Source organism: Rattus rattus, chromosome X (genome assembly GCF_011064425.1).
Source record: "Rattus rattus isolate New Zealand chromosome X, Rrattus_CSIRO_v1, whole genome shotgun sequence".
Taxonomy (NCBI): Eukaryota; Metazoa; Chordata; class Mammalia; order Rodentia; family Muridae; genus Rattus; species Rattus rattus.
In genome coordinates this window covers 103,016,404-103,030,239 of record NC_046172.1, presented here as the reverse complement: position 1 = coordinate 103,030,239, position 13,836 = coordinate 103,016,404, and positions in this window count along the sequence as shown.

The following is a 13,836-nucleotide window of genomic DNA, read 5'->3' as shown; positions in this document are numbered from 1 at the left end:
TCCTTCAATTATGTCAATATCCATGTGATTCTTCCATATTGTTCTCTGTTTGCCTGTATTGCAAGGCCCAAGGAGACATGGAATGTGTTGTCCTCCTCCTGTTGTCTATGATGGGTTGCACTTTTTAAATACTCAAGGCTCATTGGTGAGGTGTTGCCAGGAAATAGTTTTTTTTGCCTGTTTTTCTGTTTTTTGTGGGGGAAAGCTGGTTATAGTAGAGGTACAGTTGAGCTAGCAATAACTGGACAGACATGGATTGGGGATCCTGGGAATGTGAAGAGTGGGGTTATGTTACCACCTTCCCAGTTATTCTGCAGCCTGTAGGGTCTTTTTATAGCTACTTTTTAACCTCATTTTCTGTTCTAGTTGTAAGACAGGATGAACATTTGTGAATGGACAAATATGTCCAGACAATGGCCTCTACCTTTACGCCATTTTATCCCCAAATTCTTGGTATACAACTTGGATATACCTAGACCACCTTAGAAATTCAGGCTTCTATTCTCTGGCCACCGCCTCCAACTATTTCTAGTCTCATGTGCTCCCATCCTTGTAGACCTTTTTAGATGTGATTTTTGATTTGAGGGGTGATTATTTTGCTAGTAATATTGAAACATAATTGTGGCAATAGCACCATCAATACTCACTCGTCTCCATTGAGTACCTGGTTGTAGGAAGCACTTTAGAGGCATTAGCTCACCTCCTAGGAGATAGGTAACCGTTGTCATCACTGTTAGATAAACTAGTACTCTGAAGCTCTGAATTTTCCTCTCCCAAGATCCACTGGCCAGTAACTAGTAAAATCAGAAGACTGACTTTAAAACTCAAACTCTTTCCTGCGCTGAACTGCTGCTTCTGTAGAATCTTGTATCATTTGATCAGAACATAATTTCAGTTTGAAAAAACCACTGAAGTGCAATGTAAAAAATATTCAGCTAGAGAAGCCCCTAAAGCAATCCTGTAGTTATGCTTCTACATATTTTCTGAGATAACTCGCTCTTAGAGAAAGTCTAGCCGTTTGAACATCGGGCTCAAGTTACACATTTTGCTGCTCGAAAGCTAATGAAATACTATGTCATTAGTATCAAGTAAGTTATACTTTTCATTATAGTTTACTCTTTTTATTGGAAGTTATTAAAAGATGTACTTTCTCTATTCTTTATTAACTTCCAGTGATCTTTATAGCAAATGTGTTTTAATATTAATAAGAGGAGCCATACTGACATTTGGAAAGTCGGAACTCTTGTTCTTTTTCTTTTGCAAATGATCAACTGTGGCAAAATTATGAAAATGTTACGAAATATTCTTACTCTAATAGTTGGTGACATTTGGAATTGTAACTGTCATTTAAGAAAAATTAAAAAGCTTTTTAAAGACTAACCTGTCTTGTTGGGGGTGCTGACATGTATGAATAGTTCTAACACTTAGGAGGATCACTTTGTTCAGGAGTTCGAGACCAATCTGAGCGCCTATAGCAAGCAAAACTCTCTTTTAAAAATGAAATAAAATAAATAATAGAATGGAATGAACTAGCTTGTTTTGATCATTTTAAGATTCATATTGTCGTGGGCAATAGTTCTGTAGTCTCCTGATTTATGTGTTTCTCAGGGGTATCAAGTGACTTTCATGTAAATTCTTAATGACAAATGATGTTGAACATACTAGTTTTATTACAGAGTTTTTTTTTTACTTTTTTTTTTTTTCTTTTTCGGAGCTGGGACCTAACCCAGGCCCCGCGCTGCTAGGCAAGTGCTCTACCACTGAGCTAAATCCCCAACCCCTATTACAGAGTTTTATAAAAGGTTATTATCTTACTATCTTGTTTTGAGATGGGGTTTCATGTAGCAACTGGCTCTATTTTTTTTTTCATTTTAGTTTTTTAAAATGGAATCTCCTAGCACCCACGCTGACTTCAAATTGCCTGCGTGCCTAAGGCTGACCATGAACTCCAGATCTTCCGTCCCCACCTCCTGAGTGTTGGGATTACATGCCACTGGTTTTGGTTTTAGCGGGTGTTTTTAAGATCTTTGAGATGTTATTTATGAATGAGCATTTTGCCTGCATATGTATATGTGTGTTACATGTGCCTGGTACCTACAGAGGTCAGGAAGGGCATGAGATCCCTGGGGGTTGGAGTGATGGGTGGGTGAGCACTAAGAATGGACACATGTCGTCTGCAAGAGCAAACTGTGCTCTCAGCACTAAACAATCTTCACCCCGATCTTTAGTTTCTTTTGGAAACATGGAAGTGTATTCGATGCACCCTAAACCGAATGGCTGTGGGATTTCTGATTTATTTTTTGCTGCTAGCAAAAGTTGAATCTAGTATCTAATGGGTACTGGTCAGGCTCTACCACTGAGCTATATCCCCCAGCAGTGACTTTGAACTCTCCTGCCTGCTAATACTATAGACTTGGGCTACCGCCCAGTTTCTCTGACTATTCTTGGCTCTTGTTGTTTGTGTGAAACAGGGTCTCATTTACGTAGCTCTGGTTTTCCTGGAACTTACTATGTAGACTACAATGGCTTCAAACTCAGAGATCCACCAGCCTTTTCTACGCAAGTGCTAGAGTTAAAGGCATGTGCCACCATGCCTGACCCTCTAAACCATTTTTAATTACACTGTTCAGTAGTGTTAATTGCATCATTGTGATATAGATCTGTAGAATGTTCCACCTTCTAAATCTGAAAGCATACACACATTGTCCACTCCTCTTTCCCCACTGCTCCTAATCCCTGGTAACTGCCACTGTTCTTTCTGCTTTTATGAGTTTGTCTCTTTAGATAATGAATGTAGGGCTGGAGAGATGGCTCAGTGGTTAAGAGCACCGTCTGCTCTTCCAGAGGTCCTGAGTTCAAATCCCAGCAACCACATGGAGGCTCACAACCATCTGTAATGAGATCCGATACCCTCTTCTGCTGTGTCTGAAGACAGCTACAGTGTACTTACATATAATAAATAAATATTAAAAAAATTTTTAAAAAGATAATGAATATAAGTGAAATCATATAGCACTTTTCTTTCTTGATGGGCTTACATCACATGGTGCAAGTCCTTGGTGTTAATTCATGCGTGTGGTAAAATGCCTTCCCTTTTAAAGTGAGTGATAATTCCCTAGCCTGTGTGCCACACTTTTTTTATTTATTCGTTGTCCATAGACTATTAGGATAATGTTGCAGTGAACATGGGCATGTAAAAATATCTTTCCAACATCCTAGATTCAGTTATTTTGGACAAGTTCAGAAGTACGATGTCTCTAGAGTTTTATGTTTCGTTTTGGAGGAAATGTTTTGTTTTTGTAGTGGGCGTTGAATCTTGGGTCCTCCACATCTGCTGTCACTGAAGTGAATCCTTGGGGGCTTAATTTTTTTTAATAAAAATTTTGAGACAGGGTCTTGCTAGATTTTCCAGGCTAGCCTTGGACCAACTCTGTAGCCCAGACAGACCCTGCTTTCTTTCTTTTTTTCGCCTCTCAAGGATTACACACTCCCCTTACCAGGCCTGACAATTTGTAATTTTTCCAGGAGATTCCATTCTGTGTTTCTTGGCTGTTGTATGATTTCACAATCTTTTACAATCACAAACAGTATGCAAAGGTTCAAATTTCTTTGTGCCCTTATTGAAATTTCATTGTGTTTTAGTGCATTTCTTTGATGATTATTGATGTCGAGTATCTTTTCATAGGGCTTTTTAGATATCTTTAGAGAAGTGTTTATCCAAGAGGATTTTTTTGTTGGTCTTTTGTTGTTGTTGTTGTTTTGTCTTTTACTACACACATTTATATGTTAGCGTTTCATCGGTTTATCTCTGGTAATGTCTGCATTTAGCTCTGCTACCCATTTATAGACCTCCTTTTTTGAGGTAGTAGCTTTTTAAAGAATGATTATTAAAAAAAAAAGAATGATTATTAGGAGATCTTTTTATAGTCTATATCTAAGTCTATATAGCTGTATGATTTACAGTTTCTCCCAATCTGTGGTTTGCGTTTTCCTTTTCTTTTACAAACAATTTCTGTTTACTCTTATTTATGTGTATGTGTGCATGTATGGCCACTTGTATGGGGATGCCTGTGGAAGCTAAAAGAGGGCATTGGAACCCTGGAACTGGAGATACAGATGGTTGTGAGCCTCTTTATAGGTGCTGGCAACTGAACATGTCAGCAAAAGCAAGTGCTGTTAGCCAATGAGCTGTTCTTTCCAGCACCTATAATACCTTGCTTGACTCATTCATAAATACTTTCTGTACGCCAAGAAGTTTTATTTTCGACATTTACACTTGTCTGTTTTGAAGTAGTTCTCTTATAGTACATAAATTTTGTGTCAGTTTACTTTAGCACACAGATATCTAGTTGTTTTGATACAAAATTATTGACAAGACTATCTTTCCTTCATCTATTCTTTTTAGCTTTGTCAAAAATCAGTTCATGACTAGGTGTGGTGGCCCACGTGCCTTGAATTTCAGCACTCAGAAAAGCAAGGGTCACTTTGTATCCCTGTGAGTTGGAGGCCAGCCTGGTTCCATAGCAAGTTCTAGGCCAACCAGGGCTACATAATTGAAACTGAGTCTGAAACACCAGCTTATATTTCATCCATTGTCATTTTACATACACAGTATTTTTCTTTTTTTCATTTTTTAATCATGAGGCTCAATTGACACTTTATACTCTACCATTGAACATTACCCTCAACTTTTTTTTTTTTTTTTAAGTTTTGTTATGTTTCCCAGGCTGGCTATAAACTTATGGGTTCATGTGTTCCTCCTGCCTCAGCTTTCCAAGTAACCATGACTCTAAGCATGTGCCAGTCTGCCTGGCTACATAGAATGCATTGATTTGGTTATTGTAACTTTATGGTTAGTTTTACCACTAGGTCATGATTCCTCCAACCTTGTTTCTTGTTTTGGAGTTATTTTGGCTATTCCGAATTTCTGAATTTCTATCCTTTGCAGTATTATAAAATCAGCTTGTTGATAGGTTCAGTATTCTTTCTAAGATTTGGGGGATTTTGTAAAGTCTAAAGATATTTTAGCTTTTTTCAGCTTTCTTTCGGCGTGGAAGAACTTCATGGGAGGAGCTCCAGGAAAGACATAGACGGGTAGGATGCAAATGAAGCAGTGTTCTAGGAAGGAGAGGCTCAAGAAAAAGATAGACTAGCTTGGTATAATGAAACAGACAAAAAGATTTCTAAGGAGCTAGCTATTTTGTTGTAAAATCAGACTTGAAAATATTTTGTTATAGTTAAGAGAACAAAGTTACCTCACTAAGCTAGCAGGTTTAACCTCAAAAAAAAAATCATTTTAAGGAGAATTGACATCTATTTAGGTATTTGGTTCTTCTCATTAGTATTTTATAATTTTTCATGTACAGATCCTGTAGATAATTGGTTAAAATGTATACTTGGCTACTTCATGGGTTTTTTTTTTTTCCTGGTGCTGTTATAAGTGGAACCTTTTTTCTTGTAAAATTATTTTTTCTAATTTTACAGTTTTAACACATATGAATGTTTTGCTCACATGTATGCATATGCACCGCATGCATGCCTGGTGCCCAAGGAGGCTAGAAGAGGGTGTCGGGCTCCCCGGGAACTGGAGCTACAGATAGCTGTGAGCCATTATTTGGGTGCTGGGAGTGGAACCAAGGTCCCCACAGGAGCAGCATGTGATCCTAGCCAATGAGCCACCTCTCCAGCCTGATTTGTCTGTTTCTGTTTTGGTTTTGGAAACATGGTCTCACGGAGCCCTAGCTGACCTCAAACTCATTGGATAGCCAGGGGAAGCCCTTGAAAGCCCCGTTTAGCTTGTGTCCACCTCCAAGTGTTAGGATAACAGGCTTACACCACCACACCTGGCTTTTTGTTTGGTTTTAAAAATTCAAAAGATTTATTTACTTATTTAATGTATGTGAGTGCATTGTAGCTGTCTTCAGACACACCAGAAGAGGGCATCAGACCTCATTACAGATGGTTGTGAGCCACCATGTGGTTGTTAGGAATTAAACTCAGGACCTCTGGAAGAGCAGTCAGTGCTCTTAACCACTGAGCCATCTCTCCAGCCCTACTTTTTGCTTTTATGTCACACATATTCTGTTACTCTACCCACTTCCTCAAAACCTCCCCCCCCCAACGGTCCCCTTTCTAGTTTCATGACCTATACTGATATTTATCAAAGTTAGGTTCCACATATGAGAGAATATGTGGTATTCGCCTTTTCTGTCTTTCTGAGTCTGGATTATGTCATAGCATTCATCCTACAGACTTTGAATTTAGAATCAGCTATACATTCTGCCTTCTGCGGACAGTTGAATGGCCACATCTTGTAAATGAATGGAAGTTGATGCCATGAATGTATGGTTCTTGTGTCAGATAAGATCTCACCACAGACAGTTGTTCAGCTCAATGTTTTTGGGCCACCAGCTCCCCTCCTTCTATCAGATCAAATTAGGGCCATTTTCTTCCAATCTTCTGATCTTTCCGTGCACCTCAACCCCTCAGGCAGATGACTTCCATGTCCAAAGCACTAAGAGAGTAGAGGAATATACTTAGATGCTTCTGTCCTTTTGGCTTTGCAGTCTTGGGGAGAAAGATGCCGGTCTTCCTGTTTAAGACTAGTCTGCTACCCTTTAGCCCTTGAGCTCTCAGTGTGTGTGTGCGCGCTGTTGGAGCAGAGGGCATAGTGGTGAAGAAAGTCACATTTTGAAAACAAAGTGACAGAAAATCCTGACTATGAGTTTAAGGGCCTGTGAGGTGTTTCAGCAAACTGGCCAGTTTTTGTTCCATTCCCAGGACCCATATTGGGAGGAGAGTCCTGAAAACTGTCCTCTGATCTCCACATGTGTGCCATAGTTGTGTATATACACACACGAATAATAATTTTCTTTAAAAATTAAAGAAAAATTTGGTTAAAATAATGTGATATGAAGCTGGTCCAATGGCTTAGCTAGCAGAGCATTTAACACACAAGTGGGGAATGTGAGTTCATATCCCCAGAATTCATGTAAAAGCCTGATGCAGTAGCAGACATGTGTGACCCCAGGGTGTCTATGGTGAGATGGGAGGTTGGAGACAGGAGAATCCCCAGAAGCTTGAGGCTAGCTAGTCTGGCTTATGCATCAGTGAACAAGAGACCCTGTGTCAGGGCGGCAGACAAGGATGAACGACCAAAGTTGTTTTCTGATCTCCATGTGCACTTGTCTGCACTCATACATACGTACGTAAGATCTTTAACAAAGAGTGTGATACCATATAGAGAATTATGAGTCATCAGAGAGGTGGGCTCAGCGGAGGGGCTGTCCCTAAGCCATGTGGTACCCAAAAGAGCTGAATGGTCCAACATATAAAGGTCAAGGGAAGTGTTCCGCTGATGGCATTGCAAAGTACAGAAAGAAAGAAGCTTATGTTGCAGAAGCCAAAAGGGCAGCAAGTGTGACTGAGTGCAGGAACAGGAAGTGAGCAGAAGCCAGGCCGCAGAAGGCCCTGTAACTGGAATAGATTTAACATCATAGATGTAGTAGGAAACTGTTAAAATTTCTAAAGCTGAGGTGTTACACCATACGATTCATGGCTTTGGTTTTATGTTAAAAATGTGCATGTTGTCAGGGCTGGCCATTTGGTATTGGATAACTAATTGGTGTGTTTTTCTCTGGGGAAGACTGTTTCCCCCACGCTCAGCATTTCTCTGTAGTTGCCTGTAGTTCGTTCCTTGAGTAGGGATGAGGCCTCACGGGTGTTTCCTTTGTGTACTTTTTAGCATGTTCCATTGTCTTTTCTCCTCCTTCCGCCATGCTATAATCATAAAAAATAAAAGAATTTTAAAAATTTCAAAATTATAGTGCTAGGGTTTGATCCGAGGGCCTTGCACCTTCTATACAAGCATTCTACTGCTGAAGTGTGTCTCTAGGTCCCCTTATTCATGTTTTCTTTTTTCCTATTTGTGTGTGTGTGTGTGTGTGTGTGTGTGTGTGTGTTTGTGGGGGTATGCCCACATATATGCAGGTGCTCGTGGAGGCCAAAGGTGTTGGGTCCCCTGGAGCTAGAATTATAGGCAGTTGCAATCTGCTCCCTTTGGGTGCTGGGGATCAAAACTGTCCTCTGGCAGAATGATAGGCGCTAACTGCTGAGCCATCTCTGTGGCCCTGATCCATGCTTTAAAGCCATGGCAGCGATGTGGAGAATGGCTTGTTGTAGGGAAGCAAGAATGGAAGTGTGGAGGCAAATTAGGAGACCATTCTGGCAACCCAACGTGAGGTAAGAGTAAAGGAAAAATGGGAGGAAGGAAAGTAAACACATTTGTTAGGTAGCTTGGTAGGGGAGTGCTACCGGGGCTAGCTGCTAGATGAGGTGTGGGAAGGGAGGGAAAGAGACAAACCAAGGATAGCCCCTTGAAGTATGTCTAGAATAACTGGGTGAAGAGATGGCATTTTCTTTTTTAAAAACTATCATATTTCTCTCTCAGTAAGGGCGGTGGGATGAGGGGTGTCATTCCGTGTCTGTGGAGCTCAAAGGGCAATTTTTGTGCAGTCACTTCTTTCCTTTCACCCTGTAGGTTCAAGGCTTTCAGAGCCTTTTCCCATTGAGCCATCTTGCAGCCCAGAAGTACCATTTCTCAGATGGACAGGGACAGCTTTGTGAGAAAGCCAGTGCCTGTGTATTGGACATGCTTCTGAAGTGGTTATTGGCTAAGTGGAGACGTCAGGTAAGCAGTTGGATGTGAATTAGTCAGCTGTTTTGTCACTTGACCAAAAGCCTAAGAGAAACTAGTTTAAGGACATCTCACTGTGGCCTGTAGCTTCAGGGTTTCCATACAGGCTGATAATTAGCCTCCATGGTTTCTGGGCCTGAACTGAGGTAGAACATCATGAAAGGACTTGGAGGAGCAGAGCCAGGAAAGAGTAACAGGAAAGGCTTAGGGCAAGAACATGCCCCGCCCCAATGATCTTTTTCCTTTAACTATCACTATTGGAAGGTCTATTACTGTCCAATTTAAGTTATATCAATGGATGTGACCCATATGGTCCAGTCATCTCTAGAGATGACCTAGACAAGCCATGGGTATGTTTTCCTATCTTTTGGGCATTTCTCAGTCTAATGAGGTTGACAGTCCAGATTAATCATAACAGAAATAATCTTTCAGCTCAATTATGGAAGACTTGCTACAGATATAAGTTTGGGAGTTGTCTAGGACTAGAAAGATGGCTAAGCAGTTAAGAGCACTTGCTCTTGCAGAAGATCCAGGTTTGGTTCCCACCTCCTATATGTCAGGTACGACTGTCTGTAACTCTAGTTCCAGGAGATCTGACAGCTTCTTCTGGCCTCCACAGGTACCAGGCATGCATGTGTCTGTCTCTCTGTCTGTCTCTGTGTCTTTCTCTTTCTCTCGCTCACTGTGTGTGTGTGTGTTTGTGTGTGTGTGTGTGTGTGTGTGTGTGTGTAACTGTGTGACATACATACACAGGCAGGCAAAGACTAATGCCTAAAAAAATAAAAAATAAATAATTGGGAGTTATATAGATGCTAATTAAAGCCACAAGACAGGATGAGGTTGCTAAAGGTAAAGAAGGCCAGCAAAGAGAATAGATCCTAGAGAATAAAATCATCAAAGACTGAAAAGCTGAGGCTAAAGTTGGAGTATGGGTGTTAGTACAGGATCAGGGACTACCAAATCCAACAGAAACACCAGTCCAGTAGGAAGTGGGTTTAGGAGGGGTGTGTCTAATATCCAGTGGAAACCACACAGAGGAGGAAACAGTCACTGCTGGAGACAACATTCATAATGGAGAGAAAGGAAGGCAGATACCCTGGCTTCTGCCCTTCTCCCCTCCAATCTCCTGCCAATAATTCCCATCAGCCAAACATATCAGGAAGTCAGAAAAGAAAGGAGCCTGGGAAATGTCATTGTCTTCTATACTCAGCATAGCAGGAAGAAGCAAATAGGCAAATGGCCAACCCGAGTTACAGGAAGAGGAAATGATCGTCTGCCAGATGCCACAGGTAAATATGACGAGGGATTGGAAATGCACTTGCATTTAGCAACAAGCAAAAGGTTGGTGACCTGGACTAAAGCAATTGGAATAGAGCAGTGTCAGCAAACACGTGACAGAAATGAGTTCAAGAGAGAAGGCAAAGAAGAGTAGCAGCTTGTTATAGAAAAATTAATGTTTTAGCTAAAGAAAAGGAGGGCAAGTAAGATCAGGGTACTGAGGGCCAAAAGCATATCTGAGTGCTGATAAAAAAAAGAGTAAGAATGCGTGATGGTATGGAAGGGATTGTTGAGTGGATAGTTGATGGCTGGAGAGGGATCTGGAGCAAAAGTACTCCAATGAAATGACTTGAGAGGGCTGGGATTTAGCTCCAGTGGTAGAGTCGCTTGCCTAGAAGCACAAGGCCCTGTCTGGTCCCCAGCTCCAAAAAAAAAAAAAAAAAAAAAAAAAAAAGGTGAAATGACTTGAGAAAGAACCAGTGAAAGCTGGTGTGTGTGGTGGCGGTGGATTGCATAGCATAGTGGTAGAGGGCTCGAGGATATAGCACAGAGCATTTGTGTAAGAGGCATGAGGTCCTATGTTCTATCCCTTCCCAGGACCACAGCCTTCCAATTACAGATGAAAAGGACCTGGATTGCATGCAGCTGTTTGTGTGTCTCCCAGATGCACACCAGCCCAGGCTTTGCTTAAACATCCAGGGCCAATAATCTCAGACTATCCTAAGCATACATTCTAACAGTAAGCTAGACACAAGTATTAGAAATCCTTTTTCCTTTTTCAAACAGGAAGATGCAAACAATGTCTTGTTGGGGTTGAATTGCTTAGACAAAGTAGCTGCAGAACCTTTTCAAGGCCACTTAGAAAGAGCCAAGCCATTTATTGAAAATGGTAGATGTTAATCATCGTTACTGAGACAGTGTCTCAAATCTGAGTTTGGCCTTGAACTCAGTATGTAGCCCAGGATGACCTTTTGAACTTCTGATTTCCCCTGCCTTCACTTCTTGTACTGGAGTGTTGAGATTTCAGGAGTGTGCCACTATGCCTGGCTGTATACAGTGCTGGGGTTTCAAATAGGGGCTTCAGTCATCCTGGGCAAGCATTCTACCACTTAAGTGATATTCCCAGACACTAAGATTGTTGACAGAAAAGAGCAGTTTACAAAATAGTATGTAGAGTGATATTGTTTAGTATCCTACATATCTCTGTGCCATGTGCATGTAAAAGGAAAGGAAGGAGAAAAGACGAAGGGAGAGGTACAGATACACATTAAGACAATAAAAGTGATGGTCTCTGGGGCTGGAGAGATGGCTCAGTGGTTAAGAGCACTGACTACTCTTCCAGAGGTCCTGAGTTCAATTCCCAGCAACCACATGGTGGCTCACAACCATCTGTAATGGTATCTGATGCTCTCTTCTGCTGTGTCTGAAGATAGTTACAGTATACTCACATAAATGAAATAAATAAATCTTTAAAAACAAAGTGATGGGCTGGAGAGATGGCTCAGCGGTTAAGAGCACTGACTGCTCTTCCTGAGGTCCTGAGTTCAAATCTCAGCAACCACATGGTGGCTCACAACCATCTGTAATGGGATCCAGTGCCCTCTTCTGGTGTATCTGAAGACAGTGACAGTGTACTCATATATAGAAAATAAATAAATAAATCTAAAAATAAAAATAATAAAAATAAAAACAAAGTGATGGTCTCAGAACCAGACATGGTGATGCAATATCTGTAATTTTAGCACCTGGAAGATAGAAGCAGGAAAATCAGGAGTTCAAAGCCAGCCAGAGCTATATAACAAGAGCCTGTCTTACAAAACTAAAAGAAAAAAGATGGTGGTCTCAAGTAGGTATGTAGGTATGGTGGTGTACATCTATTTCCCAGACTCAAGAGGCTGAGGCTGGAGGATTGTTTGAACTCAGGAGTCAAGATTAGCCTGAAAAACAATGTCTCTGTCTCTGTCTCTCTGTCTCTGTCTCTCTCTCTGTATGTGTGTGTGTGTGTGTGTGTGTGTGTGTGTGTGTGTGTTTGTGTGTGTGTCCGTCTCTCACACATACAGAGTGATTTTAGATAACCGGAGGGTAGCACTGAGTTGTATCGTGATGTCTCTGAATTTGTATTAAATAACAGAGAATGACAACTAGTATGTAATTCCTTATATTAAAATAGTATAATTGATGTTAGAACTCTGACTGTCATAGAAGGAAAAGAAGTACATGGACTGGTCTCACAATTATAGATATAAAGGTCCTGGGTATAGATGGACGTTCTAAATAGAACAGATGAAATTCTATGTACTTTACATTCATTTCACCAACAAGAAGGTGAGGATGCCTGCACTCCTTGCCATTAACACTATTATGGAATCTACCTTAGTTATTAAAGTAGGACGAATAAATGGTGTAAATGCTTAAAAGAAACTTAAGGCGCTAGAGAGATGGCCCAGGAGTTAAGAGCACTGAGTGCTCTTCCAGAGATCCTGAGTTCAAATCCAGCAACCACATGGTGGCTCACAACCATCTGTAATGAGATCCGATGCCCTCTTCTGGTGTATCTGAAGACAACTACAGTGTACTCACATATAATAAGTAAATAAATCTTTTTTAAAAAAAGAAACTTAAAAGCCTCATTCTTCCAACTATGTTCTTTGATAGGAGAATAAGAAAGGGACAGGAAAACTTTTTTTGAATTATGATAAATGGTCATCTGTCAGAAAAATCATGAAGCAAGCATAGTTAAAATTTCACCTTACAAAATTCAGGATGCCATGAGGATTCTCTTAGTTACCACTGTTAGACCAGGTTAGTGACTGCTATGCTATGGAGACTTTTTTTTTCTTTCTTTTTTTCAGAGCTTGGGACCGAACCCAGGGCCTTGCGCTTGCTAGGCAAGCACTGTACCACTGAGCTAAATCCCCAACCCCGCTATGGAGACTCTTAATCTTGGTTACCATTGTACTGAAAGTCTTAGACGGTAGGATAAAAGGAGAAAAACAAAAAGCTTAAAGCCTTAGGAAGGAAGAAATATACTTGTAGAAAATATGATTGTGCATCTGGGATAGCCAAGGTAATTGGAGAAGAAATAAACAATTGCATTGACAAGTGAATGAGGTCCCTGGACATGTGGGGATATCAAAAATTACATTTCTCTATATAGCAAAAGCTGTTAACTTTTTAAAATCTGTTGTCCTGCAGATGTCCCTTGGTGGCACAGCAGTTGCTTGGTGTCCACACATCCCTATATTCAATCCCTCATACCACAAAAAATAGTTTTTGAAACCTCAGTATGTAGCCCTGACTGCTCTGGAACTCCCTATGTGGCCTCAAACTCATAAACCCACATTTGCTTCCTAAAGACGGGGTTTAAAGGTGCAAATCAGCACACCCAGCATTGATTTGTTTTTACTTATGTGTATGTGCAGGAGCCTGCAGAAGCCAGAAGAGGGCATTGGATCTTGTGAAGCTGGAGTCAACAGGTGTTTGTCCCAGCCCAACACAGTGTTGGGCTAACTGGGTGTGTGTGTGTGTGTGTGTGTGTGTGTGTGTGTGTGTGTGTGTGTGTGTGTGTGTGTGTTGTGTGGTTGGTGGTCTAGAGATGGCTCAGTGGTTATGAGCACTGGCTGCTGTTCCAGAGGTCCTGAGTTCAATTCCCAGCAACCCTATGATGGCTCACAAACATCTGTAATGGGATGCTGTTCTTCTGGTGTGTCTGGAAGACAGCGTACAGTGTCCTCATCTGCACAAAATAAATAAATACATCTTTTAAAAAGGTGTTAGGTTTTCTAGAGAGTAATAAGTGCTCTTAGCCTCTGAGCCATCTTTCCAAACAGTACACACACAAAACTTTTTGAGACAGGATTTTG